Here is a 24,897-nt window from a genome sequence, read left to right as displayed (position 1 = left end):
CAGTGGTGACAGAGAGTGGCAGTGATGAAGAAGAGTGTCCCAAACAGGCTGGACACGTAGAAACATCAAGTTCGCGAAACTTGCGACCCGACAGGTAAGTTCGCAATTTGCGAAAGTGTACAAAACCCTCGCGAACTGGCAGAAACCCGCGCAAACACAAAAAAAAAATCCGCAAATTCGCGAGAATTCGCGGAATTTCCGGATTGCGAGTTCGCAAATCCGCAAAATTCGCGAACGCGAGATTCGCAAAATTCGCCCATGCTTAGTGGTGACAGCCTTTCAGCTACTTGAATAGGGCAAGTCAGGATTCATGAAACATATACAACCTTTGAGCGTGTGTAAATTGGCATATCCAGAAAGGAGCAGTTTGTACTACTGTCAAAACAGTTTCTCTCCACTTCTGGAAATATCCAGAGCTATGTAAAGCATACAACTGAGCTTTAATCTCATGAAGAAAGAGGTTTAAATGCAAAAAAGAAAACAAAAGCTTATAGTACTGGTGACATTCTCATTATATCGATTCCAAAAGAGTGCTTTAATTGAAAGGACCTGAAAAAAAACAATGGGATGTAAACCTAAATAACTATCAATATCATATTTCCCATCCTTGCATACCACCTACATTATAAAAATAAGCACAGCAGGACATATGACCGCGTGGCCTAATGGATAAGGCGTCTGACTTCGGATCAGAAGATTGAGGGTTCGAGTCCTTTCGTGGTTGGTTTTTGCCAATGGTCACACAACTCAGCTTTCCATTCAGAATGGAAGCAGGCTCTTCCAATACTCTTATAGCCATCATGTTCTCATTCCTAATTATTCATGAAGTGGAGTACATACTGCACAGTCATTTAGATTGCATCTTCAGCCTAAAATCTTGTCCATGTTAGTGGCATTAAGAAGTGCTTCTATGTACACGCACTGAATATATAATAGGGTTGCAGAATTTTGACTTGACAGAATGGGTTTTTAGCTTAAGGGTGTGTAGATGAAATGCAAGGTGTGTGTTCATGGAGTGCTTCAAGTGTAAAATCTGTATGATTTGTGCAGTTAAAGTGCTAATTTTGCCTACGAGAAAGAAAAGTACTACAGAAGAATTATAAAGGATTGGCACATTGGCTGCCTTTGCTGATGACACAGTTGGCTAATTTGTAAAGCATTGGTCTATTAAGTTGCAGAGTGTGGTTGAACTTGGTTAGGAGACTTGGTGCCTGTTTCTGTGTCCTGCTGAAGACAAGGACGGCTTGATACCACTGTCAAAGCCCAGTTTATTGAGAAAAGCATCCAGGAAAGAAGAAGTGTTGAGTCGAAAGTGGTTCTCCTCCAATTTCTCTCCACTTGCTCGAAATGCAGAGCCTCCATTATAGCACAGAACAGAGTGTTAAAGTCGGGGATGGAAGAGGATGAAAATATGAAGTTTACTTATGGAAGAACTGAGAAATGTCCTGTGTACAGACACCAGTGTTTGATGATTGAATACATTTAAATAATGCCTCTAGAATGCAGTGTTTATCTGTCCCTCAGTGGCCTAATGGATGAGGCACTGGCCTCTTAAGCCAGGGATTGTGGGTTTGAGTCCCATCTGAGAAAAAAACCAATATCCACTCTTACTTTTCCAGAACAATTTATATATTTATTACATGCTTCCGCTTAGAAGCTTATGAGGTATTAGGAACTTTGAAATGGTACCATTTTACTTCTGTACTCTTCAGGGTCATGTTGGTGTTCTGAAACTACAAAGTAGATTTTTAAACACCTATCTTTGTCAGATGCAACTTTGACCCGGCAGAAGATATTCCTTTGGAAAAAATGATTTGAATTGGATTGGTGTAACTGTTGTTTCTAGAGGTGGTGACAGGCTTTCAGCCACTTGAATAGGGCAAGTCAGGATTCATGAAACATATACAACCTTTGAGCGTGTGTAAATTGGCATATCCAGAAAGGAGCAGTTTGTACTACTGTCAAAACAGTTTCTCTCCACTTCTGGAAATATCCAGAGCTATGTAAAGCATACAACTGAGCTTTAATCTCATGAAGAAAGAGGTTTAAATGCAAAAAAGAAAACAAAAGCTTATAGTACTGGTGACATTCTCATTATATCGATTCCAAAAGAGTGCTTTAATTGAAAGGAGCTGAAAAAACACAATGGGATGTAAACCTAAATAACTATCAATATCATATTTCCCATCCTTGCATACCACCTACATTATAAAAATAAGCAAAGCAGGACATATGACCTCGTGGCCTAATGGATAAGGCGTCTGACTTCGGATCAGAAGATTGAGGGTTCGAGTCCCTTCGTGGTCGGTTTTTGCCAATGGTCACACAACTCAGCTTTCCATTCAGAATGGAAGCAGGCTCTTCCAATACTCTTATAGCCATCATGTTCTCATTCCTAATTATTCATGAAGTGGAGTACATACTGCACAGTCATTTAGATTGCATCTTCAGCCTAAAATCTTGTCCATGTTAGTGGCATTAAGAAGTGCTTCTATGTACACGCACTGAATATGTAATAGGGTTGCAGAATTATGACTTGACAGAATGGGTTTTTAGCTCAAGGGTGTGTAGATGAAATGCAAGGTGTGTAAGTATGTGTTCATGAAGTGCTTCAAGTGTAAAATCTGTATGATTTGTGCAGTTAAAGTGCTAATTTTGCCTACGAGAAAGAAAAGTACTACAGAAGAATTATAAAGGATTGGCACATTGGCTGCCTTTGCTGATGACACAGTTGGCTAATTTGTAAAGCATTGGTCTATTAAGTTGCAGAGTGTGGTTGAACTTGGTTAGGAGACTTGGTGCCTGTTTCTGTGTCCCGCTGAAGACAAGGACGGCTTGATACCACTGTCAAAGCCCAGTTTATTGAGAAAAGCATCCAGGAAAGAAGAAGTGTTGAGTCGAAAGTGGTTCTCCTCCAATTTCTCTCCACTTGCTCGCAATGAAGAGCCTCCATTATAGCACAGAACAGAGTGTTAAAGTCGGGGATGGAAGAGGATGAAAATGGGAAGTTTTCTTATGGAGAGAACTGAGAAATGTCCTGTGTGCAGACGATTGAATACATTTAAATAATGCCTCTAGACTGCATGTGTTTCTCTGTGTCTCAGTGGCCTAATGTATAAGGCACTGGCCTCCTAAGCCAGGGATTGTGGGTTCGAGTCCCATCTGAGGTGAAAATCAATATCCACTCTTAATTTTTTAGAAAAATTTATATATTTATTACATGCTTCCGCTCAGAAGCTTATGAGGTATTAGGAACTTTGAAATGATACCATTTTACTTCTGTACTCTTCAGGGTCATGTTGGTGTTCTGAAGCTACAAAGTAGATTTTTAAACACCTATCTTTGTCAGATGCAACTTTGACCCGGCAGAAGATATTCCTTTGGAAAAAATGATTTGAATTGGATTGGTGTAACTGTTGTTTCTAGAGGTGGTGACAGGCTTTCAGCTACTTGAATAGGGCAAGTCAGGATTCATGAAACATATACAACCTTTGAGCGTGTGTAAATTGGCATATGCAGAAAGGAGCAGTTTGTACTACTGTCAAAACAGTTTCTCTCCACTTCTGGAAATATCCAGAGCTATGTAAAGCATACAACTGAGCTTTAATCTCATGAAGAAAGAGGTTTAAATGCAAAAAAGAAAACAAAAGCTTATTGTACTGGTGACATTCTCATTACATCGATTCCAAAAGAGTGCTTTAATTGAAAGGAGCTGAAAAAACACAATGGGATGTAAACCTAAATAACTACCAATATCATATTTCCCATCCTTGCATACCACCTACATTATAAAAATAAGCACAGCAGGACATATGACCGTGTGGCCTAATGGATAAGGCGTCTGACTTCGGATCAGAAGATTGAGGGTTCGAGTCCCTTCGTGGTTGGTTTTTGCCAATGGTCACACAACTCAGCTTTCCATTCAGAATGGAAGCAGGCTCTTCCAATACTCTTATAGCCATAATGTTCTCATTCCTAATTATTCATGAAGTGGAGTACATACTGCACAGTCATTTAGATTGCATCTTCAGCCTAAAATCTTGTCCATGTTAGTGGCATTAAGAAGTGCTTCTATGTACACGCACTGAATATGTAATAGGTTGCAGAATTTTGACTTGACAGAATGGGTTTTTAGCTTAAGGGTGTGTAGATGAAATGCAAGGTGTGTAAGTATGTGTTCATGGAGTGCTTCAAGTGTAAAATCTCTATGATTTGTGCAGTTAAAGTGCTAATTTTGCCTACGAGAAAGAAAAGTACTACAGAAGAATTATAAAGGATTGGCACATTGGCTGCCTTTGTTGATGACACAGTTGGCTAATTTGTAATGCATTGGTCTATTAAGTTGCAGAGTGTGGTTGCACTTGGTTAGGAGACTTGGTGCCTGTTTCTGTGTCCTGCTGAAGACAAGGACGGCTTGATACCACTGTCAAAGCCCAGTTTATTGAGAAAAGCATCCAGGAAAGAAGAAGTGTTGAGTCGAAAGTGGTTCTCCTCCAATTTCTCTCCACTTGCTCGAAATGCAGAGCCTCCATTATAGCACAGAACAGAGTGTTAAAGTCGGGGATGGAAGAGGATGAAAATGGGAAGTTTACTTATGGAGAGAACTGAGAAATGTCCTGTGTGCAGACACCAGTGTTTGACGATTGAATACATTTAAATAATGCCTCTAGACTGCAGTGTTTATGTGTCCCTCAGTGGCCTAATGGATAAGGCACTGGCCTCCTAAACCAGGGATTGTGAGTTCGAGTCCCATCTGAGATGAAAACCTATACCCACTCTTACTTTTCCAGAAAAATTTATATATTTATTACATGCTTCCGCTCAGAAGCTTATGAGGTATTAGGAACTTTGAAATGGTACCATTTTACTTCTGTACTCTTCAGGGTCATGTTGGTGTTCTGAAACTACAAAGTAGATTTTTAAACACCTATCTTTGTCAGATGCAACTTTGACCCGGCAGAAGATATTCCTTTGGAAAAAATGATTTGAATTGGATTGGTGTAACTGTTGTTTCTAGAGGTGGTGACAGGCTTTCAGCTACTTGAATAGGGCAAGTCAGGATTCATGAAACATATACAACCTTTGAGCATGTGTAAATTGGCATATCCAGAAAGGAGCAGTTTGTACTACTGTCAAAACAGTTTCTCTCCACTTCTGGAAATATCCAGAGCTATGTAAAGCATACAACTGAGCTTTAATCTCATGAAGAAAGAGGTTTAAATGCAAAAAAGAAAACAAAAGCTTATTGTACTGGTGACATTCTCATTATATCGATTCCAAAAGAGTGCTTTAATTGAAAGGAGCTGAAAAAACACAATGGGATGTAAACCTAAATAACTACCAATATCATATTTCCCATCCTTGCATACCACCTACATTATAAAAATAAGCACAGCAGGACATATGACCGCGTGGCCTAATGGATAAGGCGTCTGACTTCGGATCAGAAGATTGAGGGTTCGAGTCCCTTCGTGGTCGGTTTTTGCCAATGGTCACACAACTCAGCTTTCCATTCAGAATGGAAGCAGGCCCTTCCAATACTCTTATAGCCATCATATTCTCATTCCTAATTATTCATGAAGTGGAGTACATACTGCACAGTCATTTAGATTGCATCTTCAGCCTAAAATCTTGTCCATGTTAGTGGCATTAAGAAGTGCTTCTATGTACACGCACTGAATATGTAATAGGGTTGCAGAATTTTGACTTGACAGAATGGGTTTTTAGCTTAAGGGTGTGTAGATGAAATGCAAGGTGTGTGTTCATGGAGTGCTTCAAGTGTAAAATCTGTATGATTTGTGCAGTTAAAGTGCTAATTTTGCCTACGAGAAAGAAAAGTACTACAGAAGAATTATAAAGGATTTGCACATTGTCTGCCTTTGCTGATGACACAGTTGGCTAATTTGTAAAGCATTGGTCTATTAAGTTGCAGAGTGTGGTTGAACTTGGTTAGGAGACTTGGTGCCTGTTTCTGTGTCCTGCTGAAGACAAGGACGGCTTGATACCACTGTCAAAGCCCAGTTTATTGAGAAAAGCATCCAGGAAAGAAGAAGTGTTGAGTCGAAAGTGGTTCTCCTCCAATTTCTCTCCACTTGCTCGAAATGCAGAGCCTCCATTATAGCACAGAACAGAGTGCTAAAGTCGGGGATGGAAGAGGATGAAAATGGGAAGTTTACTTATGGAAGAACTGAAAAATGTCCTGTGTACAGACACCAGTGTTTGATGATTGAATACATTTAAATAATGCCTCTAGAATGCAGAGTTTATCTGTCCATCAGTGGCCTAATGGATAAGGCACTGGCCTCTTAAGCCAGGGATTGTGGGTTTGAGTCCCATCTGAGATGAAAACCAATATCCACTCTTACTTTTCCAGAACAATTTATATATTTATTACATGCTTCCGCTCAGAAGCTTATGAGGTATTAGGAACTTTGAAATGGTACCATTTTACTTCTGTACTCTTCAGGGTCATGTTGGTGTTCTGAAACTACAAAGTAGATTTTTAAACACCTATCTTTGTCAGATGCAACTTTGACCCGGCAGAAGATATTCCTTTGGAAAAAATGATTTGAATTGGATTGGTGTAACTGTTGTTTCTAGAGGTGGTGACAGGCTTTCAGCCACTTGAATAGGGCAAGTCAGGATTCATGAAACATATACAACCTTTGAGCGTGTGTAAATTGGCATATCCAGAAAGGAGCAGTTTGTACTACTGTCAAAACAGTTTCTCTCCACTTCTGGAAATATCCAGAGCTATGTAAAGCATACAACTGAGCTTTAATCTCATGAAGAAAGAGGTTTAAATGCAAAAAAGAAAACAAAAGCTTATAGTACTGGTGACATTCTCATTATATCGATTCCAAAAGAGTGCTTTAATTGAAAGGAGCTGAAAAAACACAATGGGATGTAAACCTAAATAACTATCAATATCATATTTCCCATCCTTGCATACCACCTACATTATAAAAATAAGCAAAGCAGGACATATGACCGCGTGGCCTAATGGATAAGGCGTCTGACTTCGGATCAGAAGATTGAGGGTTCGAGTCCCTCTGTGGTCGGTTTTTGCCAATGGTCACACAACTCAGCTTTCCATTCAGAATGGAAGCAGGCTCTTCCAATACTCTTATAGCCATCATGTTCTCATTCCTAATTATTCATGAAGTGGAGTACATACTGCACAGTCATTTAGATTGCATCTTCAGCCTAAAATCTTGTCCATGTTAGTGGCATTAAGAAGTGCTTCTATGTACACGCACTGAAAATGTAATAGGGTTGCAGAATTGTGACTTGACAGAATGGGTTTTTAGCTTAAGGGTGTGTAGATGAAATGCAAGGTGTGTGTTCATGGAGTGCTTCAAGTGTAAAATCTGTATGATTTGTGCAGTTAAAGTGCTAATTTTGCCTACGAGAAAGAAAAGTACTACAGAAGAATTATAAAGGATTTGCACATTGGCTGCCTTTGCTGATGACACAGTTGGCTAATTTGTAAAGCATTGGTCTATTAAGTTGCAGAGTGTGGTTGAACTTGGTTAGGAGACTTGGTGCCTGTTTCTGTGTCCTGCTGAAGACAAGGACGGCTTGATACCACTGTCAAAGCCCAGTTTATTGAGAAAAGCATCCAGGAAAGAAGAAGTGTTGAGTCGAAAGTGGTTCTCCTCCCATTTCTCTCCACTTGCTCGAAATGAAGAGCCTCCATTATAGCACAGAACAGAGTGTTAAAGTCGGGGATGGAAGAGGATGAAAATGGGAAGTTTACTTATGGAGAGAACTGAGAAATGTCCTGTGTGCAGACGATTGAATACATTTAAATAATGCCTCTAGACTGCATGTGTTTATCTGTTCCTCAGTGGCCTAATGGATAAGGCACTGGCCTCCTAAGCCAGGGATTGTGGGTTCGAGTCCCATCTGAGATGAAAACCAATATCCACTCTTACTTGTCCAGAAAAATTTATATATTTATTACATGCTTCCGCTCAGAAGCTTATGAGGTATTAGGAACTTTGAAATGGTACCATTTTACTTCTGTACTCTTCAGGGTCATGTTGGTGTTCTGAAACTACAAAGTAGATTTTTAAACACCTATCTTTGTCAGATGCAACTTTGACCCGGCAGAAGATATTCCTTTGGAAAAAATTATTTGAATTGGATTGGTGTAACTGTTGTTTCTAGAGGTGGTGACTAAGCATGGGCGGAAAATCCGTTTCGCTCGCGGATTTTGCGGATTTTCGGTAAATTCGCAATCCGCGAGATTCGCGAATCTCCCGCAAAATCCGCAAATCCGCGAGCAGCGGATTTTGCTTGCACTGCTTGCACTGTTCGCGTGAGTTCGCGGCTTCCCAGTACAACTTCGCGCCCCGCGAATAAGTGCAAAATTGCAGAAATACGATCTTAGCAAAACTGAAACTACTTACCAGGTTCAAAAGTTCAGGCTCATCATTAGTAGCCATTTCCTGTAGTGCTTCCTGAGGGGCCCCTCCAGAGTTCAGTTGCCAGTTGCAACTATTATGTGACCCTGCTCTGAACCTCAGAATAGTTAAACATATGCCACAAAGGTCCTGAATTACAGCTAAGGGAGACAAGCAGGAGCCAGGCTGGAAGTTCAAATCCATTAATCAGCCCCTAATTCATTATTGTCAGTTGGGGCAGGGCAGGTGTTGTAACTAATTTTGCAACAATGAAAGCACTTAGCAAGTGCGAAAGATCACTAATCAGGAAGCACTAAGAAAGCAGGTGCCAGCTAAAAAAATATTCTGTGACACATTAATCAGCCCCAAATTAATTCAGGTCACTTGAGGCAGGTAAGGTGTGCTTGCGTTGCCACAATAATGTACACTGACTGGACAACCAGAGGGTGCTGTGATGAAACAGAGGGTGGCATGGGTGGGCCAGAGGGTGGCATGAGTAGTCAGAGAGTGGCAGTGGTGACAGAGAGTGGCAGTGATGAAGAAGAGTGTCCCAAACAGGCTGGACACGTAGAAACATCAAGTTCGTGAAACTTGCGACCCGACAGGTAAGTTCGCAATTTGCGAAAGTGTACAAAACCCTCGCGAACTGGCAGAAACCCGCGCAAACACAAAAAAAAATCCGCAAATTCGCGAGAATTCGCGGATTTTGCGGATTGCGAGTTCGCAAATCCGCAAAATTCGCGAACGCGAGATTCGCAAAATTCGCCCATGCTTAGTGGTGACAGCCTTTCAGCTACTTGAATAGGGCAAGTCAGGATTCATGAAACATATACAACCTTTGAGCGTGTGTAAATTGGCATATCCAGAAAGGAGCAGTTTGTACTACTGTCAAAACAGTTTCTCTCCACTTCTGGAAATATCCAGAGCTATGTAAAGCATACAACTGAGCTTTAATCTCATGAAGAAAGAGGTTTAAATGCAAAAAAGAAACCAAAAGCTTATAGTACTGGTGACATTCTCATTATATCGATTCCAAAAGAGTGCTTTAATTGAAAGGACCTGAAAAAAAACAATGGGATGTAAACCTAAATAACTATCAATATCATATTTCCCATCCTTGCATACCACCTACATTATAAAAATAAGCACAGCAGGACATATGACCGCGTGGCCTAATGGATAAGGCGTCTGACTTCGGATCAGAAGATTGAGGGTTCGAGTCCTTTCGTGGTTGGTTTTTGCCAATGGTCACACAACTCAGCTTTCCATTCAGAATGGAAGCAGGCTCTTCCAATACTCTTATAGCCATCATGTTCTCATTCCTAATTATTCATGAAGTGGAGTACATACTGCACAGTCATTTAGATTGCATCTTCAGCCTAAAATCTTGTCCATGTTAGTGGCATTAAGAAGTGCTTCTATGTACACGCACTGAATATGTAATAGGGTTGCAGAATTTTGACTTGACAGAATGGGTTTTTAGCTTAAGGGTGTGTAGATGAAATGCAAGGTGTGTGTTCATGGAGTGCTTCAAGTGTAAAATCTGTATGATTTGTGCAGTTAAAGTGCTAATTTTGCCTACGAGAAAGAAAAGTACTACAGAAGAATTATAAAGGATTGGCACATTGGCTGCCTTTGCTGATGACACAGTTGGCTAATTTGTAAAGCATTGGTCTATTAAGTTGCAGAGTGTGGTTGAACTTGGTTAGGAGACTTGGTGCCTGTTTCTGTGTCCTGCTGAAGACAAGGACGGCTTGATACCACTGTCAAAGCCCAGTTTATTGAGAAAAGCATCCAGGAAAGAAGAAGTGTTGAGTCGAAAGTGGTTCTCCTCCAATTTCTCTCCACTTGCTCGAAATGCAGAGCCTCCATTATAGCACAGAACAGAGTGTTAAAGTCGGGGATGGAAGAGGATGAAAATGGGAAGTTTACTTATGGAAGAACTGAGAAATGTCCTGTGTACAGACACCAGTGTTTGATGATTGAATACATTTAAATAATGCCTCTAGAATGCAGTGTTTATCTGTCCATCAGTGGCCTAATGGATGAGGCACTGGCCTCTTAAGCCAGGGATTGTGGGTTTGAGTCCCATCTGAGAAAAAAACCAATATCCACTCTTACTTTTCCAGAACAATTTATATATTTATTACATGCTTCCGCTTAGAAGCTTATGAGGTATTAGGAACTTTGAAATGGTACCATTTTACTTCTGTACTCTTCAGGGTCATGTTGGTGTTCTGAAACTACAAAGTAGATTTTTAAACACCTATCTTTGTCAGATGCAACTTTGACCCGGCAGAAGATATTCCTTTGGAAAAAATGATTTGAATTGGATTGGTGTAACTGTTGTTTCTAGAGGTGGTGACAGGCTTTCAGCCACTTGAATAGGGCAAGTCAGGATTCATGAAACATATACAACCTTTGAGCGTGTGTAAATTGGCATATCCAGAAAGGAGCAGTTTGTACTACTGTCAAAACAGTTTCTCTCCACTTCTGGAAATATCCAGAGCTATGTAAAGCATACAACTGAGCTTTAATCTCATGAAGAAAGAGGTTTAAATGCAAAAAAGAAAACAAAAGCTTATAGTACTGGTGACATTCTCATTATATCGATTCCAAAAGAGTGCTTTAATTGAAAGGAGCTGAAAAAACACAATGGGATGTAAACCTAAATAACTATCAATATCATATTTCCCATCCTTGCATACCACCTACATTATAAAAATAAGCAAAGCAGGACATATGACCTCGTGGCCTAATGGATAAGGCGTCTGACTTCGGATCAGAAGATTGAGGGTTCGAGTCCCTTCGTGGTCAGTTTTTGCCAATGGTCACACAACTCAGCTTTCCATTCAGAATGGAAGCAGGCTCTTCCAATACTCTTATAGCCATCATGTTCTCATTCCTAATTATTCATGAAGTGGAGTACATACTGCACAGTCATTTAGATTGCATCTTCAGCCTAAAATCTTGTCCATGTTAGTGGCATTAAGAAGTGCTTCTATGTACACGCACTGAATATGTAATAGGGTTGCAGAATTATGACTTGACAGAATGGGTTTTTAGCTCAAGGGTGTGTAGATGAAATGCAAGGTGTGTAAGTATGTGTTCATGAAGTGCTTCAAGTGTAAAATCTGTATGATTTGTGCAGTTAAAGTGCTAATTTTGCCTACGAGAAAGAAAAGTACTACAGAAGAATTATAAAGGATTGGCACATTGGCTGCCTTTGCTGATGACACAGTTGGCTAATTTGTAAAGCATTGGTCTATTAAGTTGCAGAGTGTGGTTGAACTTGGTTAGGAGACTTGGTGCCTGTTTCTGTGTCCTGCTGAAGACAAGGACGGCTTGATACCACTGTCAAAGCCCAGTTTATTGAGAAAAGCATCCAGGAAAGAAGAAGTGTTGAGTCGAAAGTGGTTCTCCTCCAATTTCTCTCCACTTGCTCGCAATGAAGAGCCTCCATTATAGCACAGAACAGAGTGTTAAAGTCGGGGATGGAAGAGGATGAAAATGGGAAGTTTTCTTATGGAGAGAACTGAGAAATGTCCTGTGTGCAGACGATTGAATACATTTAAATAATGCCTCTAGACTGCATGTGTTTATCTGTGCCTCAGTGGCCTAATGTATAAGGCACTGGCCTCCTAAGCCAGGGATTGTGGGTTCGAGTCCCATCTGAGGTGAAAACCAATATCCACTCTTAATTTTTTAGAAAAATTTATATATTTATTACATGCTTCCGCTCAGAAGCTTATGAGGTATTAGGAACTTTGAAATGATACCATTTTACTTCTGTACTCTTCAGGGTCATGTTGGTGTTCTGAAGCTACAAAGTAGATTTTTAAACACCTATCTTTGTCAGATGCAACTTTGACCCGGCAGAAGATATTCCTTTGGAAAAAATGATTTGAATTGGATTGGTGTAACTGTTGTTTCTAGAGGTGGTGACAGGCTTTCAGCTACTTGAATAGGGCAAGTCAGGATTCATGAAACATATACAACCTTTGAGCGTGTGTAAATTGGCATATGCAGAAAGGAGCAGTTTGTACTACTGTCAAAACAGTTTCTCTCCACTTCTGGAAATATCCAGAGCTATGTAAAGCATACAACTGAGCTTTAATCTCATGAAGAAAGAGGTTTAAATGCAAAAAAGAAAACAAAAGCTTATTGTACTGGTGACATTCTCATTACATCGATTCCAAAAGAGTGCTTTCATTGAAAGGAGCTGAAAAAACACAATGGGATGTAAACCTAAATAACTACCAATATCATATTTCCCATCCTTGCATACCACCTACATTATAAAAATAAGCACAGCAGGACATATGACCGTGTGGCCTAATGGATAAGGCGTCTGACTTCGGATCAGAAGATTGAGGGTTCGAGTCCCTTCGTGGTTGGTTTTTGCCAATGGTCACACAACTCAGCTTTCCATTCAGAATGGAAGCAGGCTCTTCCAATACTCTTATAGCCATCATGTTCTCATTCCTAATTATTCATGAAGTGGAGTACATACTGCACAGTCATTTAGATTGCATCTTCAGCCTAAAATCTTGTCCATGTTAGTGGCATTAAGAAGTGCTTCTATGTACACGCACTGAATATGTAATAGGTTGCAGAATTTTGACTTGACAGAATGGGTTTTTAGCTTAAGGGTGTGTAGATGAAATGCAAGGTGTGTAAGTATGTGTTCATGGAGTGCTTCAAGTGTAAAATCTCTATGATTTGTGCAGTTAAAGTGCTAATTTTGCCTACGAGAAAGAAAAGTACTACAGAAGAATTATAAAGGATTGGCACATTGGCTGCCTTTGTTGATGACACAGTTGGCTAATTTGTAATGCATTGGTCTATTAAGTTGCAGAGTGTGGTTGCACTTGGTTAGGAGACTTGGTGCCTGTTTCTGTGTCCTGCTGAAGACAAGGACGGCTTGATACCACTGTCAAAGCCCAGTTTATTGAGAAAAGCATCCAGGAAAGAAGAAGTGTTGAGTCGAAAGTGGTTCTCCTCCAATTTCTCTCCACTTGCTCGAAATGCAGAGCCTCCATTATAGCACAGAACAGAGTGTTAAAGTCGGGGATGGAAGAGGATGAAAATGGGAAGTTTACTTATGGAGAGAACTGAGAAATGTCCTGTGTGCAGACACCAGTGTTTGACGATTGAATACATTTAAATAATGCCTCTAGACTGCAGTGTTTATGTGTCCATCAGTGGCCTAATGGATAAGGCACTGGCCTCCTAAACCAGGGATTGTGAGTTCGAGTCCCATCTGAGATGAAAACCTATACCCACTCTTACTTTTCCAGAAAAATTTATATATTTATTACATGCTTCCGCTCAGAAGCTTATGAGGTATTAGGAACTTTGAAATGGTACCATTTTACTTCTGTACTCTTCAGGGTCATGTTGGTGTTCTGAAACTACAAAGTAGATTTTTAAACACCTATCTTTGTCAGATGCAACTTTGACCCGGCAGAAGATATTCCTTTGGAAAAAATGATTTGAATTGGATTGGTGTAACTGTTGTTTCTAGAGGTGGTGACAGGCTTTCAGCTACTTGAATAGGGCAAGTCAGGATTCATGAAACATATACAACCTTTGAGCATGTGTAAATTGGCATATCCAGAAAGGAGCAGTTTGTACTACTGTCAAAACAGTTTCTCTCCACTTCTGGAAATATCCAGAGCTATGTAAAGCATACAACTGAGCTTTAATCCCATGAAGAAAGAGGTTTAAATGCAAAAAAGAAAACAAAAGCTTATTGTACTGGTGACATTCTCATTATATCGATTCCAAAAGAGTGCTTTAATTGAAAGGAGCTGAAAAAACACAATGGGATGTAAACCTAAATAACTACCAATATCATATTTCCCATCCTTGCATACCACCTACATTATAAAAATAAGCACAGCAGGACATATGACCGCGTGGCCTAATGGATAAGGCGTCTGACTTCGGATCAGAAGATTGAGGGTTCGAGTCCCTTCGTGGTCGGTTTTTGCCAATGGTCACACAACTCAGCTTTCCATTCAGAATGGAAGCAGGCCCTTCCAATACTCTTATAGCCATCATATTCTCATTCCTAATTATTCATGAAGTGGAGTACATACTGCACAGTCATTTAGATTGCATCTTCAGCCTAAAATCTTGTCCATGTTAGTGGCATTAAGAAGTGCTTCTATGTACACGCACTGAATATGTAATAGGGTTGCAGAATTTTGACTTGACAGAATGGGTTTTTAGCTTAAGGGTGTGTAGATGAAATGCAAGGTGTGTGTTCATGGAGTGCTTCAAGTGTAAAATCTGTATGATTTGTGCAGTTAAAGTGCTAATTTTGCCTACGAGAAAGAAAAGTACTACAGAAGAATTATAAAGGATTTGCACATTGTCTGCCTTTGCTGATGACACAGTTGGCTAATTTGTAAAGCATTGGTCTATTAAGTTGCAGAGTGTGGTTGAACTTGGTTAGGAGACTTGGTGCCTGTTTCTGTGTCCTGCTGAAGACAAGGACGGCTTGATACCACTGTCAAAGCCCAGTTTATTGAGAAAAGCATCCAGGAAAGAAGAAGTGTTGAGTCGAAAGTGGTTCTCCTCCAATTTCTCTCCACTTGCTCGAAATGCAGAGCCTCCATTATAGCACAGAACAGAGTGCTAAAGTCGGGGATGGAAGAGGATGAAAATGGGAAGTTTACTTATGGAAGAACTGAAAAATGTCCTGTGTACAGACACCAGTGTTTGATGATTGAATACATTTAAATAATGCCTCTAGAATGCAGAGTTTATCTGTCCATCAGTGGCCTAATGGATAAGGCACTGGCCTCTTAAGCCAGGGATTGTGGGTTTGAGTCCCATCTGAGATGAAAACCAATATCCACTCTTACTTTTCCAGAACAATTTATATATTTATTACATGCTTCCGCTCAGAAGCTTATGAGGTATTAGGAACTTTGAAATGGTACCATTTTACTTCTGTACTCTTCAGGGTCATGTTGGTGTTCTGAAACTACAAAGTAGATTTTTAAACACCTATCTTTGTCAGATGCAACTTTGACCCGGCAGAAGATATTCCTTTGGAAAAAATGATTTGAATTGGATTGGTGTAACTGTTGTTTCTAGAGGTGGTGACAGGCTTTCAGCCACTTGAATAGGGCAAGTCAGGATTCATGAAACATATACAACCTTTGAGCGTGTGTAAATTGGCATATCCAGAAAGGAGCAGTTTGTACTACTGTCAAAACAGTTTCTCTCCACTTCTGGAAATATCCAGAGCTATGTAAAGCATACAACTGAGCTTTAATCTCATGAAGAAAGAGGTTTAAATGCAAAAAAGAAAACAAAAGCTTATAGTACTGGTGACATTCTCATTATATCGATTCCAAAAGAGTGCTTTAATTGAAAGGAGCTGAAAAAACACAATGGGATGTAAACCTAAATAACTATCAATATCATATTTCCCATCCTTGCATACCACCTACATTATAAAAATAAGCAAAGCAGGACATATGACCGCGTGGCCTAATGGATAAGGCGTCTGACTTCGGATCAGAAGATTGAGGGTTCGAGTCCCTCTGTGGTCGGTTTTTGCCAATGGTCACACAACTCAGCTTTCCATTCAGAATGGAAGCAGGCTCTTCCAATACTCTTATAGCCATCATGTTCTCATTCCTAATTATTCATGAAGTGGAGTACATACTGCACAGTCATTTAGATTGCATCTTCAGCCTAAAATCTTGTCCATGTTAGTGGCATTAAGAAGTGCTTCTATGTACACGCACTGAAAATGTAATAGGGTTGCAGAATTGTGACTTGACAGAATGGGTTTTTAGCTTAAGGGTGTGTAGATGAAATGCAAGGTGTGTGTTCATGGAGTGCTTCAAGTGTAAAATCTGTATGATTTGTGCAGTTAAAGTGCTAATTTTGCCTACGAGAAAGAAAAGTACTACAGAAGAATTATAAAGGATTTGCACATTGGCTGCCTTTGCTGATGACACAGTTGGCTAATTTGTAAAGCATTGGTCTATTAAGTTGCAGAGTGTGGTTGAACTTGGTTAGGAGACTTGGTGCCTGTTTCTGTGTCCTGCTGAAGACAAGGACGGCTTGATACCACTGTCAAAGCCCAGTTTATTGAGAAAAGCATCCAGGAAAGAAGAAGTGTTGAGTCGAAAGTGGTTCTCCTCCCATTTCTCTCCACTTGCTCGAAATGAAGAGCCTCCATTATAGCACAGAACAGAGTGTTAAAGTCGGGGATGGAAGAGGATGAAAATGGGAAGTTTACTTATGGAGAGAACTGAGAAATGTCCTGTGTGCAGACGATTGAATACATTTAAATAATGCCTCTAGACTGCATGTGTTTATCTGTTCCTCAGTGGCCTAATGGATAAGGCACTGGCCTCCTAAGCCAGGGATTGTGGGTTCGAGTCCCATCTGAGATGAAAACCAATATCCACTCTTACTTGTCCAGAAAAATTTATATATTTATTACATGCTTCCGCTCAGAAGCTTATGAGGTATTAGGAACTTTGAAATGGTACCATTTTACTTCTGTACTCTTCAGGGTCATGTTGGTGTTCTGAAACTACAAAGTAGATTTTTAAACACCTATCTTTGTCAGATGCAACTTTGACCCGGCAGAAGATATTCCTTTGGAAAAAATTATTTGAATTGGATTGGTGTAACTGTTGTTTCTAGAGGTGGTGACTAAGCATGGGCGGAAAATCCGTTTCGCTCGCGGATTTTGCGGATTTTCGGTAAATTCGCAATCCGCGAGATTCGCGAATCTCCCGCAAAATCCGCAAATCCGCGAGCAGCGGATTTTGCTTGCACTGCTTGCACTGTTCGCGTGAGTTCGCGGCTTCCCAGTACAACTTCGCGCCCCGCGAATAAGTGCAAAATTGCAGAAATACGATCTTAGCAAAACTGAAACTACTTACCAGGTTCAAAAGTTCAGGCTCATCATTAGTAGCCATTTCCTGTAGTGCTTCCTGAGGGGCCCCTCCAGAGTTCAGTTGCCAGTTGCAACTATTATGTGACCCTGCTCTGAACCTCAGAATAGTTAAACATATGCCACAAAGGTCCTGAATTACAGCTAAGGGAGACAAGCAGGAGCCAGGCTGGAAGTTCAAATCCATTAATCAGCCCCTAATTCATTATTGTCAGTTGGGGCAGGGCAGGTGTTGTAACTAATTTTGCAACAATGAAAGCACTTAGCAAGTGCGAAAGATCACTAATCAGGAAGCACTAAGAAAGCAGGTGCCAGCTAAAAAAATATTCTGTGACACATTAATCAGCCCCAAATTAATTCAGGTCACTTGAGGCAGGTAAGGTGTGCTTGCGTTGCCACAATAATGTACACTGACTGGACAACCAGAGGGTGCTGTGATGAAACAGAGGGTGGCATGGGTGGGCCAGAGGGTGGCATGAGTAGTCAGAGAGTGGCAGTGGTGACAGAGAGTGGCAGTGATGAAGAAGAGTGTCCCAAACAGGCTGGACACGTAGAAACATCAAGTTCGTGAAACTTGCGACCCGACAGGTAAGTTCGCAATTTGCGAAAGTGTACAAAACCCTCGCGAACTGGCAGAAACCCGCGCAAACACAAAAAAAAATCCGCAAATTCGCGAGAATTCGCGGATTTTGCGGATTGCGAGTTCGCAAATCCGCAAAATTCGCGAACGCGAGATTCGCAAAATTCGCCCATGCTTAGTGGTGACAGCCTTTCAGCTACTTGAATAGGGCAAGTCAGGATTCATGAAACATATACAACCTTTGAGCGTGTGTAAATTGGCATATCCAGAAAGGAGCAGTTTGTACTACTGTCAAAACAGTTTCTCTCCACTTCTGGAAATATCCAGAGCTATGTAAAGCATACAACTGAGCTTTAATCTCATGAAGAAAGAGGTTTAAATGCAAAAAAGAAACCAAAAGCTTATAGTACTGGTGACATTCTCATTATATCGATTCCAAAAGAGTGCTTTAATTGAAAGGACCTGAAAAAAAACAATGGGATGTAAACCTAAATAACTATCAATATCATATTTCCCATCCTTGCATACCACCTACATTATAAAAATAAGCACAGCAGGACATATGACCGCGTGGCCTAATGGATAAGGCGTCTGACTTCGGATCAGAAGATTGAGGGTTCGAGTCCTTTCGTGGTTGGTTTTTGCCAATGGTCACACAACTCAGCTTTCCATTCAGAATGGAAGCAGGCTCTTCCAATACTCTTATAGCCATCATGTTCTCATTCCTAATTATTCATGAAGTGGAGTACATACTGCACAGTCATTTAGATTGCATCTTCAGCCTAAAATCTTGTCCATGTTAGTGGCATTAAGAAGTGCTTCTATGTACACGCACTGAATATGTAATAGGGTTGCAGAATTTTGACTTGACAGAATGGGTTTTTAGCTTAAGGGTGTGTAGATGAAATGCAAGGTGTGTGTTCATGGAGTGCTTCAAGTGTAAAATCTGTATGATTTGTGCAGTTAAAGTGCTAATTTTGAATACGAGAAAGAAAAGTACTACAGAAGAATTATAAAGGATTGGCACATTGGCTGCCTTTGCTGATGACACAGTTGGCTAATTTGTAAAGCATTGGTCTATTAAGTTGCAGAGTGTGGTTGAACTTGGTTAGGAGACTTGGTGCCTGTTTCTGTGTCCTGCTGAAGACAAGGACGGCTTGATACCACTGTCAAAGCCCAGTTTATTGAGAAAAGCATCCAGGAAAGAAGAAGTGTTGAGTCGAAAGTGGTTCTCCTCCAATTTCTCTCCACTTGCTCGAAATGCAGAGCCTCCATTATAGCACAGAACAGAGTGTTAAAGTCGGGGATGGAAGAGGATGAAAATGGGAAGTTTACTTATGGAAGAACTGAGAAATGTCCTGTGTACAGACACCAGTGTTTGATGATTGAATACATTTAAATAATGCCTCTAGAATGCAGTGTTTATCTGTCCCTCAGTGGCCTAATGGATGAGGCACTGGCCTCTTAAGCCAGGGATTGTGGGTTTGAGTCCCATCTGAGAAAAAAACCAATATCCACTCTTACTTTTCCAGAACAATTTATATATTTATTACATGCTTCCGCTTAGAAGCTTATGAGGTATTAGGAACTTTGAAATGGTACCATTTTACTTCTGTACTCTTCAGGGTCATGTTGGTGTTCTGAAACTACAAAGTAGATTTTTAAACACCTATCTTTGTCAGATGCAACTTTGACCCGGCAGAAGATATTCCTTTGGAAAAAATGATTTGAATTGGATTGGTGTAACTGTTGTTTCTAGAGGTGGTGACAGGCTTTCAGCCACTTGAATAGGGCAAGTCAGGATTCATGAAACATATACAACCTTTGAGCGTGTGTAAATTGGCATATCCAGAAAGGAGCAGTTTGTACTACTGTCAAAACAGTTTCTCTCCACTTCTGGAAATATCCAGAGCTATGTAAAGCATACAACTGAGCTTTAATCTCATGAAGAAAGAGGTTTAAATGCAAAAAAGAAAACAAAAGCTTATAGTACTGGTGACATTCTCATTATATCGATTCCAAAAGAGTGCTTTAATTGAAAGGAGCTGAAAAAACACAATGGGATGTAAACCTAAATAACTATCAATATCATATTTCCCATCCTTGCATACCACCTACATTATAAAAATAAGCAAAGCAGGACATATGACCTCGTGGCCTAATGGATAAGGCGTCTGACTTCGGATCAGAAGATTGAGGGTTCGAGTCCCTTCGTGGTCAGTTTTTGCCAATGGTCACACAACTCAGCTTTCCATTCAGAATGGAAGCAGGCTCTTCCAATACTCTTATAGCCATCATGTTCTCATTCCTAATTATTCATGAAGTGGAGTACATACTGCACAGTCATTTAGATTGCATCTTCAGCCTAAAATCTTGTCCATGTTAGTGGCATTAAGAAGTGCTTCTATGTACACGCACTGAATATGTAATAGGGTTGCAGAATTATGACTTGACAGAATGGGTTTTTAGCTCAAGGGTGTGTAGATGAAATGCAAGGTGTGTAAGTATGTGTTCATGAAGTGCTTCAAGTGTAAAATCTGTATGATTTGTGCAGTTAAAGTGCTAATTTTGCCTACGAGAAAGAAAAGTACTACAGAAGAATTATAAAGGATTGGCACATTGGCTGCCTTTGCTGATGACACAGTTGGCTAATTTGTAAAGCATTGGTCTATTAAGTTGCAGAGTGTGGTTGAACTTGGTTAGGAGACTTGGTGCCTGTTTCTGTGTCCTGCTGAAGACAAGGACGGCTTGATACCACTGTCAAAGCCCAGTTTATTGAGAAAAGCATCCAGGAAAGAAGAAGTGTTGAGTCGAAAGTGGTTCTCCTCCAATTTCTCTCCACTTGCTCGCAATGAAGAGCCTCCATTATAGCACAGAACAGAGTGTTAAAGTCGGGGATGGAAGAGGATGAAAATGGGAAGTTTTCTTATGGAGAGAACTGAGAAATGTCCTGTGTGCAGACGATTGAATACATTTAAATAATGCCTCTAGACTGCATGTGTTTATCTGTGCCTCAGTGGCCTAATGTATAAGGCACTGGCCTCCTAAGCCAGGGATTGTGGGTTCGAGTCCCATCTGAGGTGAAAACCAATATCCACTCTTAATTTTTTAGAAAAATTTATATATTTATTACATACTTCCGCTCAGAAGCTTATGAGGTATTAGGAACTTTGAAATGATACCATTTTACTTCTGTACTCTTCAGGGTCATGTTGGTGTTCTGAAGCTACAAAGTAGATTTTTAAACACCTATCTTTGTCAGATGCAACTTTGACCCGGCAGAAGATATTCCTTTGGAAAAAATGATTTGAATTGGATTGGTGTAACTGTTGTTTCTAGAGGTGGTGACAGGCTTTCAGCTACTTGAATAGGGCAAGTCAGGATTCATGAAACATATACAACCTTTGAGCGTGTGTAAATTGGCATATGCAGAAAGGAGCAGTTTGTACTACTGTCAAAACAGTTTCTCTCCACTTCTGGAAATATCCAGAGCTATGTAAAGCATACAACTGAGCTTTAATCTCATGAAGAAAGAGGTTTAAATGCAAAAAAGAAAACAAAAGCTTATTGTACTGGTGACATTCTCATTACATCGATTCCAAAAGAGTGCTTTAATTGAAAGGAGCTGAAAAAACACAATGGGATGTAAACCTAAATAACTACCAATATCATATTTCCCATCCTTGCATACCACCTACATTATAAAAATAAGCACAGCAGGACATATGACCGTGTGGCCTAATGGATAAGGCGTCTGACTTCGGATCAGAAGATTGAGGGTTCGAGTCCCTTCGTGGTTGGTTTTTGCCAATGGTCACACAACTCAGCTTTCCATTCAGAATGGAAGCAGGCTCTTCCAATACTCTTATAGCCATCATGTTCTCATTCCTAATTATTCATGAAGTGGAGTACATACTGCACAGTCATTTAGATTGCATCTTCAGCCTAAAATCTTGTCCATGTTAGTGGCATTAAGAAGTGCTTCTATGTACACGCACTGAATATGTAATAGGTTGCAGAATTTTGACTTGACAGAATGGGTTTTTAGCTTAAGGGTGTGTAGATGAAATGCAAGGTGTGTAAGTATGTGTTCATGGAGTGCTTCAAGTGTAAAATCTCTATGATTTGTGCAGTTAAAGTGCTAATTTTGCCTACGAGAAAGAAAAGTACTACAGAAGAATTATAAAGGATTGGCACATTGGCTGCCTTTGTTGATGACACAGTTGGCTAATTTGTAATGCATTGGTCTATTAAGTTGCAGAGTGTGGTTGCACTTGGTTAGGAGACTTGGTGCCTGTTTCTGTGTCCTGCTGAAGACAAGGACGGCTTGATACCACTGTCAAAGCCCAGTTTATTGAGAAAAGCATCCAGGAAAGAAGAAGTGTTGAGTCGAAAGTGGTTCTCCTCCAATTTCTCTCCACTTGCTCGAAATGCAGAGCCTCCATTATAGCACAGAACAGAGTGTTAAAGTCGGGGATGGAAGAGGATGAAAATGGGAAGTTTACTTATGGAGAGAACTGAGAAATGTCCTGTGTGCAGACACCAGTGTTTGACGATTGAATACATTTAAATAATGCCTCTAGACTGCAGTGTTTATGTGTCCCTCAGTGGCCTAATGGATAAGGCACTGGCCTCCTAAACCAGGGATTGTGAGTTCGAGTCCCATCTGAGATGAAAACCTATACCCACTCTTACTTTTCCAGAAAAATTTATATTTTTATTACATGCTTCCGCTCAGAAGCTTATGAGGTATTAGGAACTTTGAAATGGTACCATTTTACTTCTGTACTCTTCAGGGTCATGTTGGTGTTCTGAAACTACAAAGTAGATTTTTAAACACCTATCTTTGTCAGATGCAACTTTGACCCGGCAGAAGATATTCCTTTGGAAAAAATGATTTGAATTGGATTGGTGTAACTGTTGTTTCTAGAGGTGGTGACAGGCTTTCAGCTACTTGAATAGGGCAAGTCAGGATTCATGAAACATATACAACCTTTGAGCATGTGTAAATTGGCATATCCAGAAAGGAGCAGTTTGTACTACTGTCAAAACAGTTTCTCTCCACTTCTGGAAATATCCAGAGCTATGTAAAGCATACAACTGAGCTTTAATCTCATGAAGAAAGAGGTTTAAATGCAAAAAAGAAAACAAAAGCTTATTGTACTGGTGACATTCTCATTATATCGATTCCAAAAGAGTGCTTTAATTGAAAGGAACTGAAAAAACACAATGGGATGTAAACCTAAATAACTACCAATATCATATTTCCCATCCTTGCATACCACCTACATTATAAAAATAAGCACAGCAGGACATATGACCGCGTGGCCTAATGGATAAGGCATCTGACTTCGGATCAGAAGATTGAGGGTTCGAGTCCCTTCGTGGTCGGTTTTTGCCAATGGTCACACAACTCAGCTTTCCATTCAGAATGGAAGCAGGCCCTTCCAATACTCTTATAGCCATCATATTCTCATTCCTAATTATTCATGAAGTGGAGTACATACTGCACAGTCATTTAGATTGCATCTTCAGCCTAAAATCTTGTCCATGTTAGTGGCATTAAGAAGTGCTTCTATGTACACGCACTGAATATGTAATAGGGTTGCAGAATTTTGACTTGACAGAATGGGTTTTTAGCTTAAGGGTGTGTAGATGAAATGCAAGGTGTGTGTTCATGGAGTGCTTCAAGTGTAAAATCTGTATGATTTGTGCAGTTAAAGTGCTAATTTTGCCTACGAGAAAGAAAAGTACTACAGAAGAATTATAAAGGATTTGCACATTGTCTGCCTTTGCTGATGACACAGTTGGCTAATTTGTAAAGCATTGGTCTATTAAGTTGCAGAGTGTGGTTGAACTTGGTTAGGAGACTTGGTGCCTGTTTCTGTGTCCTGCTGAAGACAAGGACGGCTTGATACCACTGTCAAAGCCCAGTTTATTGAGAAAAGCATCCAGGAAAGAAGAAGTGTTGAGTCGAAAGTGGTTCTCCTCCAATTTCTCTCCACTTGCTCGAAATGCAGAGCCTCCATTATAGCACAGAACAGAGTGCTAAAGTCGGGGATGGAAGAGGATGAAAATGGGAAGTTTACTTATGGAAGAACTGAAAAATGTCCTGTGTACAGACACCAGTGTTTGATGATTGAATACATTTAAATAATGCCTCTAGAATGCAGAGTTTATCTGTCCATCAGTGGCCTAATGGATAAGGCACTGGCCTCTTAAGCCAGGGATTGTGGGTTTGAGTCCCATCTGAGATGAAAACCAATATCCACTCTTACTTTTCCAGAACAATTTATATATTTATTACATGCTTCCGCTCAGAAGCTTATGAGGTATTAGGAACTTTGAAATGGTACCATTTTACTTCTGTACTCTTCAGGGTCATGTTGGTGTTCTGAAACTACAAAGTAGATTTTTAAACACCTATCTTTGTCAGATGCAACTTTGACCCGGCAGAAGATATTCCTTTGGAAAAAATGATTTGAATTGGATTGGTGTAACTGTTGTTTCTAGAGGTGGTGACAGGCTTTCAGCCACTTGAATAGGGCAAGTCAGGATTCATGAAACATATACAACCTTTGAGCGTGTGTAAATTGGCATATCCAGAAAGGAGCAGTTTGTACTACTGTCAAAACAGTTTCTCTCCACTTCTGGAAATATCCAGAGCTATGTAAAGCATACAACTGAGCTTTAATCTCATGAAGAAAGAGGTTTAAATGCAAAAAAGAAAACAAAAGCTTATAGTACTGGTGACATTCTCATTATATCGATTCCAAAAGAGTGCTTTAATTGAAAGGAGCTGAAAAAACACAATGGGATGTAAACCTAAATAACTATCAATATCATATTTCCCATCTTTGCATACCACCTACATTATAAAAATAAGCAAAGCAGGACATATGACCGCGTGGCCTAATGGATAAGGCGTCTGACTTCGGATCAGAAGATTGAGGGTTCGAGTCCCTCTGTGGTCG

At 40.1% G+C, this 24,897-nt stretch overlaps 19 non-coding genes across 19 annotated transcripts; all 19 read left to right on the top strand.

Moving 5' to 3' along the window:
• Nucleotides 1–651: 651 nt before the first annotated feature.
• On the top strand, nucleotides 652–724 carry TRNAR-UCG (transfer RNA arginine (anticodon UCG)). The gene has a single exon. It is a non-coding gene; the product is annotated as a tRNA-Arg (tRNA).
• Nucleotides 725–2,234: 1,510 nt separating this feature from the next.
• Nucleotides 2,235–2,307, top strand: TRNAR-UCG (transfer RNA arginine (anticodon UCG)). The gene has a single exon. It is a non-coding gene; the product is annotated as a tRNA-Arg (tRNA).
• Nucleotides 2,308–3,814: 1,507 nt separating this feature from the next.
• TRNAR-UCG (transfer RNA arginine (anticodon UCG)) lies at nucleotides 3,815–3,887 on the top strand. The gene has a single exon. It is a non-coding gene; the product is annotated as a tRNA-Arg (tRNA).
• Nucleotides 3,888–5,405: 1,518 nt separating this feature from the next.
• On the top strand, nucleotides 5,406–5,478 carry TRNAR-UCG (transfer RNA arginine (anticodon UCG)). The gene has a single exon. It is a non-coding gene; the product is annotated as a tRNA-Arg (tRNA).
• A 1,510-nt stretch (nucleotides 5,479–6,988) lies between these two features.
• Nucleotides 6,989–7,061, top strand: TRNAR-UCG (transfer RNA arginine (anticodon UCG)). Its single transcript has one exon. It is a non-coding gene; the product is annotated as a tRNA-Arg (tRNA).
• Nucleotides 7,062–7,843: 782 nt separating this feature from the next.
• Nucleotides 7,844–7,918, top strand: TRNAR-CCU (transfer RNA arginine (anticodon CCU)). Its single transcript has one exon. It is a non-coding gene; the product is annotated as a tRNA-Arg (tRNA).
• Nucleotides 7,919–9,569: 1,651 nt separating this feature from the next.
• TRNAR-UCG (transfer RNA arginine (anticodon UCG)) lies at nucleotides 9,570–9,642 on the top strand. The gene has a single exon. It is a non-coding gene; the product is annotated as a tRNA-Arg (tRNA).
• Nucleotides 9,643–11,152: 1,510 nt separating this feature from the next.
• On the top strand, nucleotides 11,153–11,225 carry TRNAR-UCG (transfer RNA arginine (anticodon UCG)). Its single transcript has one exon. It is a non-coding gene; the product is annotated as a tRNA-Arg (tRNA).
• Nucleotides 11,226–12,015: 790 nt separating this feature from the next.
• Nucleotides 12,016–12,088, top strand: TRNAR-CCU (transfer RNA arginine (anticodon CCU)). Its single transcript has one exon. It is a non-coding gene; the product is annotated as a tRNA-Arg (tRNA).
• A 644-nt stretch (nucleotides 12,089–12,732) lies between these two features.
• Nucleotides 12,733–12,805, top strand: TRNAR-UCG (transfer RNA arginine (anticodon UCG)). The gene has a single exon. It is a non-coding gene; the product is annotated as a tRNA-Arg (tRNA).
• Nucleotides 12,806–14,323: 1,518 nt separating this feature from the next.
• TRNAR-UCG (transfer RNA arginine (anticodon UCG)) lies at nucleotides 14,324–14,396 on the top strand. The gene has a single exon. It is a non-coding gene; the product is annotated as a tRNA-Arg (tRNA).
• Nucleotides 14,397–15,906: 1,510 nt separating this feature from the next.
• TRNAR-UCG (transfer RNA arginine (anticodon UCG)) lies at nucleotides 15,907–15,979 on the top strand. The gene has a single exon. It is a non-coding gene; the product is annotated as a tRNA-Arg (tRNA).
• A 782-nt stretch (nucleotides 15,980–16,761) lies between these two features.
• On the top strand, nucleotides 16,762–16,836 carry TRNAR-CCU (transfer RNA arginine (anticodon CCU)). The gene has a single exon. It is a non-coding gene; the product is annotated as a tRNA-Arg (tRNA).
• A 1,651-nt stretch (nucleotides 16,837–18,487) lies between these two features.
• Nucleotides 18,488–18,560, top strand: TRNAR-UCG (transfer RNA arginine (anticodon UCG)). The gene has a single exon. It is a non-coding gene; the product is annotated as a tRNA-Arg (tRNA).
• A 1,510-nt stretch (nucleotides 18,561–20,070) lies between these two features.
• On the top strand, nucleotides 20,071–20,143 carry TRNAR-UCG (transfer RNA arginine (anticodon UCG)). The gene has a single exon. It is a non-coding gene; the product is annotated as a tRNA-Arg (tRNA).
• A 790-nt stretch (nucleotides 20,144–20,933) lies between these two features.
• Nucleotides 20,934–21,006, top strand: TRNAR-CCU (transfer RNA arginine (anticodon CCU)). Its single transcript has one exon. It is a non-coding gene; the product is annotated as a tRNA-Arg (tRNA).
• Nucleotides 21,007–21,650: 644 nt separating this feature from the next.
• TRNAR-UCG (transfer RNA arginine (anticodon UCG)) lies at nucleotides 21,651–21,723 on the top strand. Its single transcript has one exon. It is a non-coding gene; the product is annotated as a tRNA-Arg (tRNA).
• Nucleotides 21,724–23,241: 1,518 nt separating this feature from the next.
• Nucleotides 23,242–23,314, top strand: TRNAR-UCG (transfer RNA arginine (anticodon UCG)). Its single transcript has one exon. It is a non-coding gene; the product is annotated as a tRNA-Arg (tRNA).
• A 1,510-nt stretch (nucleotides 23,315–24,824) lies between these two features.
• On the top strand, nucleotides 24,825–24,897 carry TRNAR-UCG (transfer RNA arginine (anticodon UCG)). The gene has a single exon. It is a non-coding gene; the product is annotated as a tRNA-Arg (tRNA).

Source organism: Lissotriton vulgaris, chromosome 5, assembly GCF_964263255.1.
Source record: "Lissotriton vulgaris chromosome 5, aLisVul1.2, whole genome shotgun sequence".
NCBI classification, from domain to species: Eukaryota; Metazoa; Chordata; class Amphibia; order Caudata; family Salamandridae; genus Lissotriton; species Lissotriton vulgaris.
This window is presented reverse-complemented; position numbering and strand designations above follow the sequence as displayed.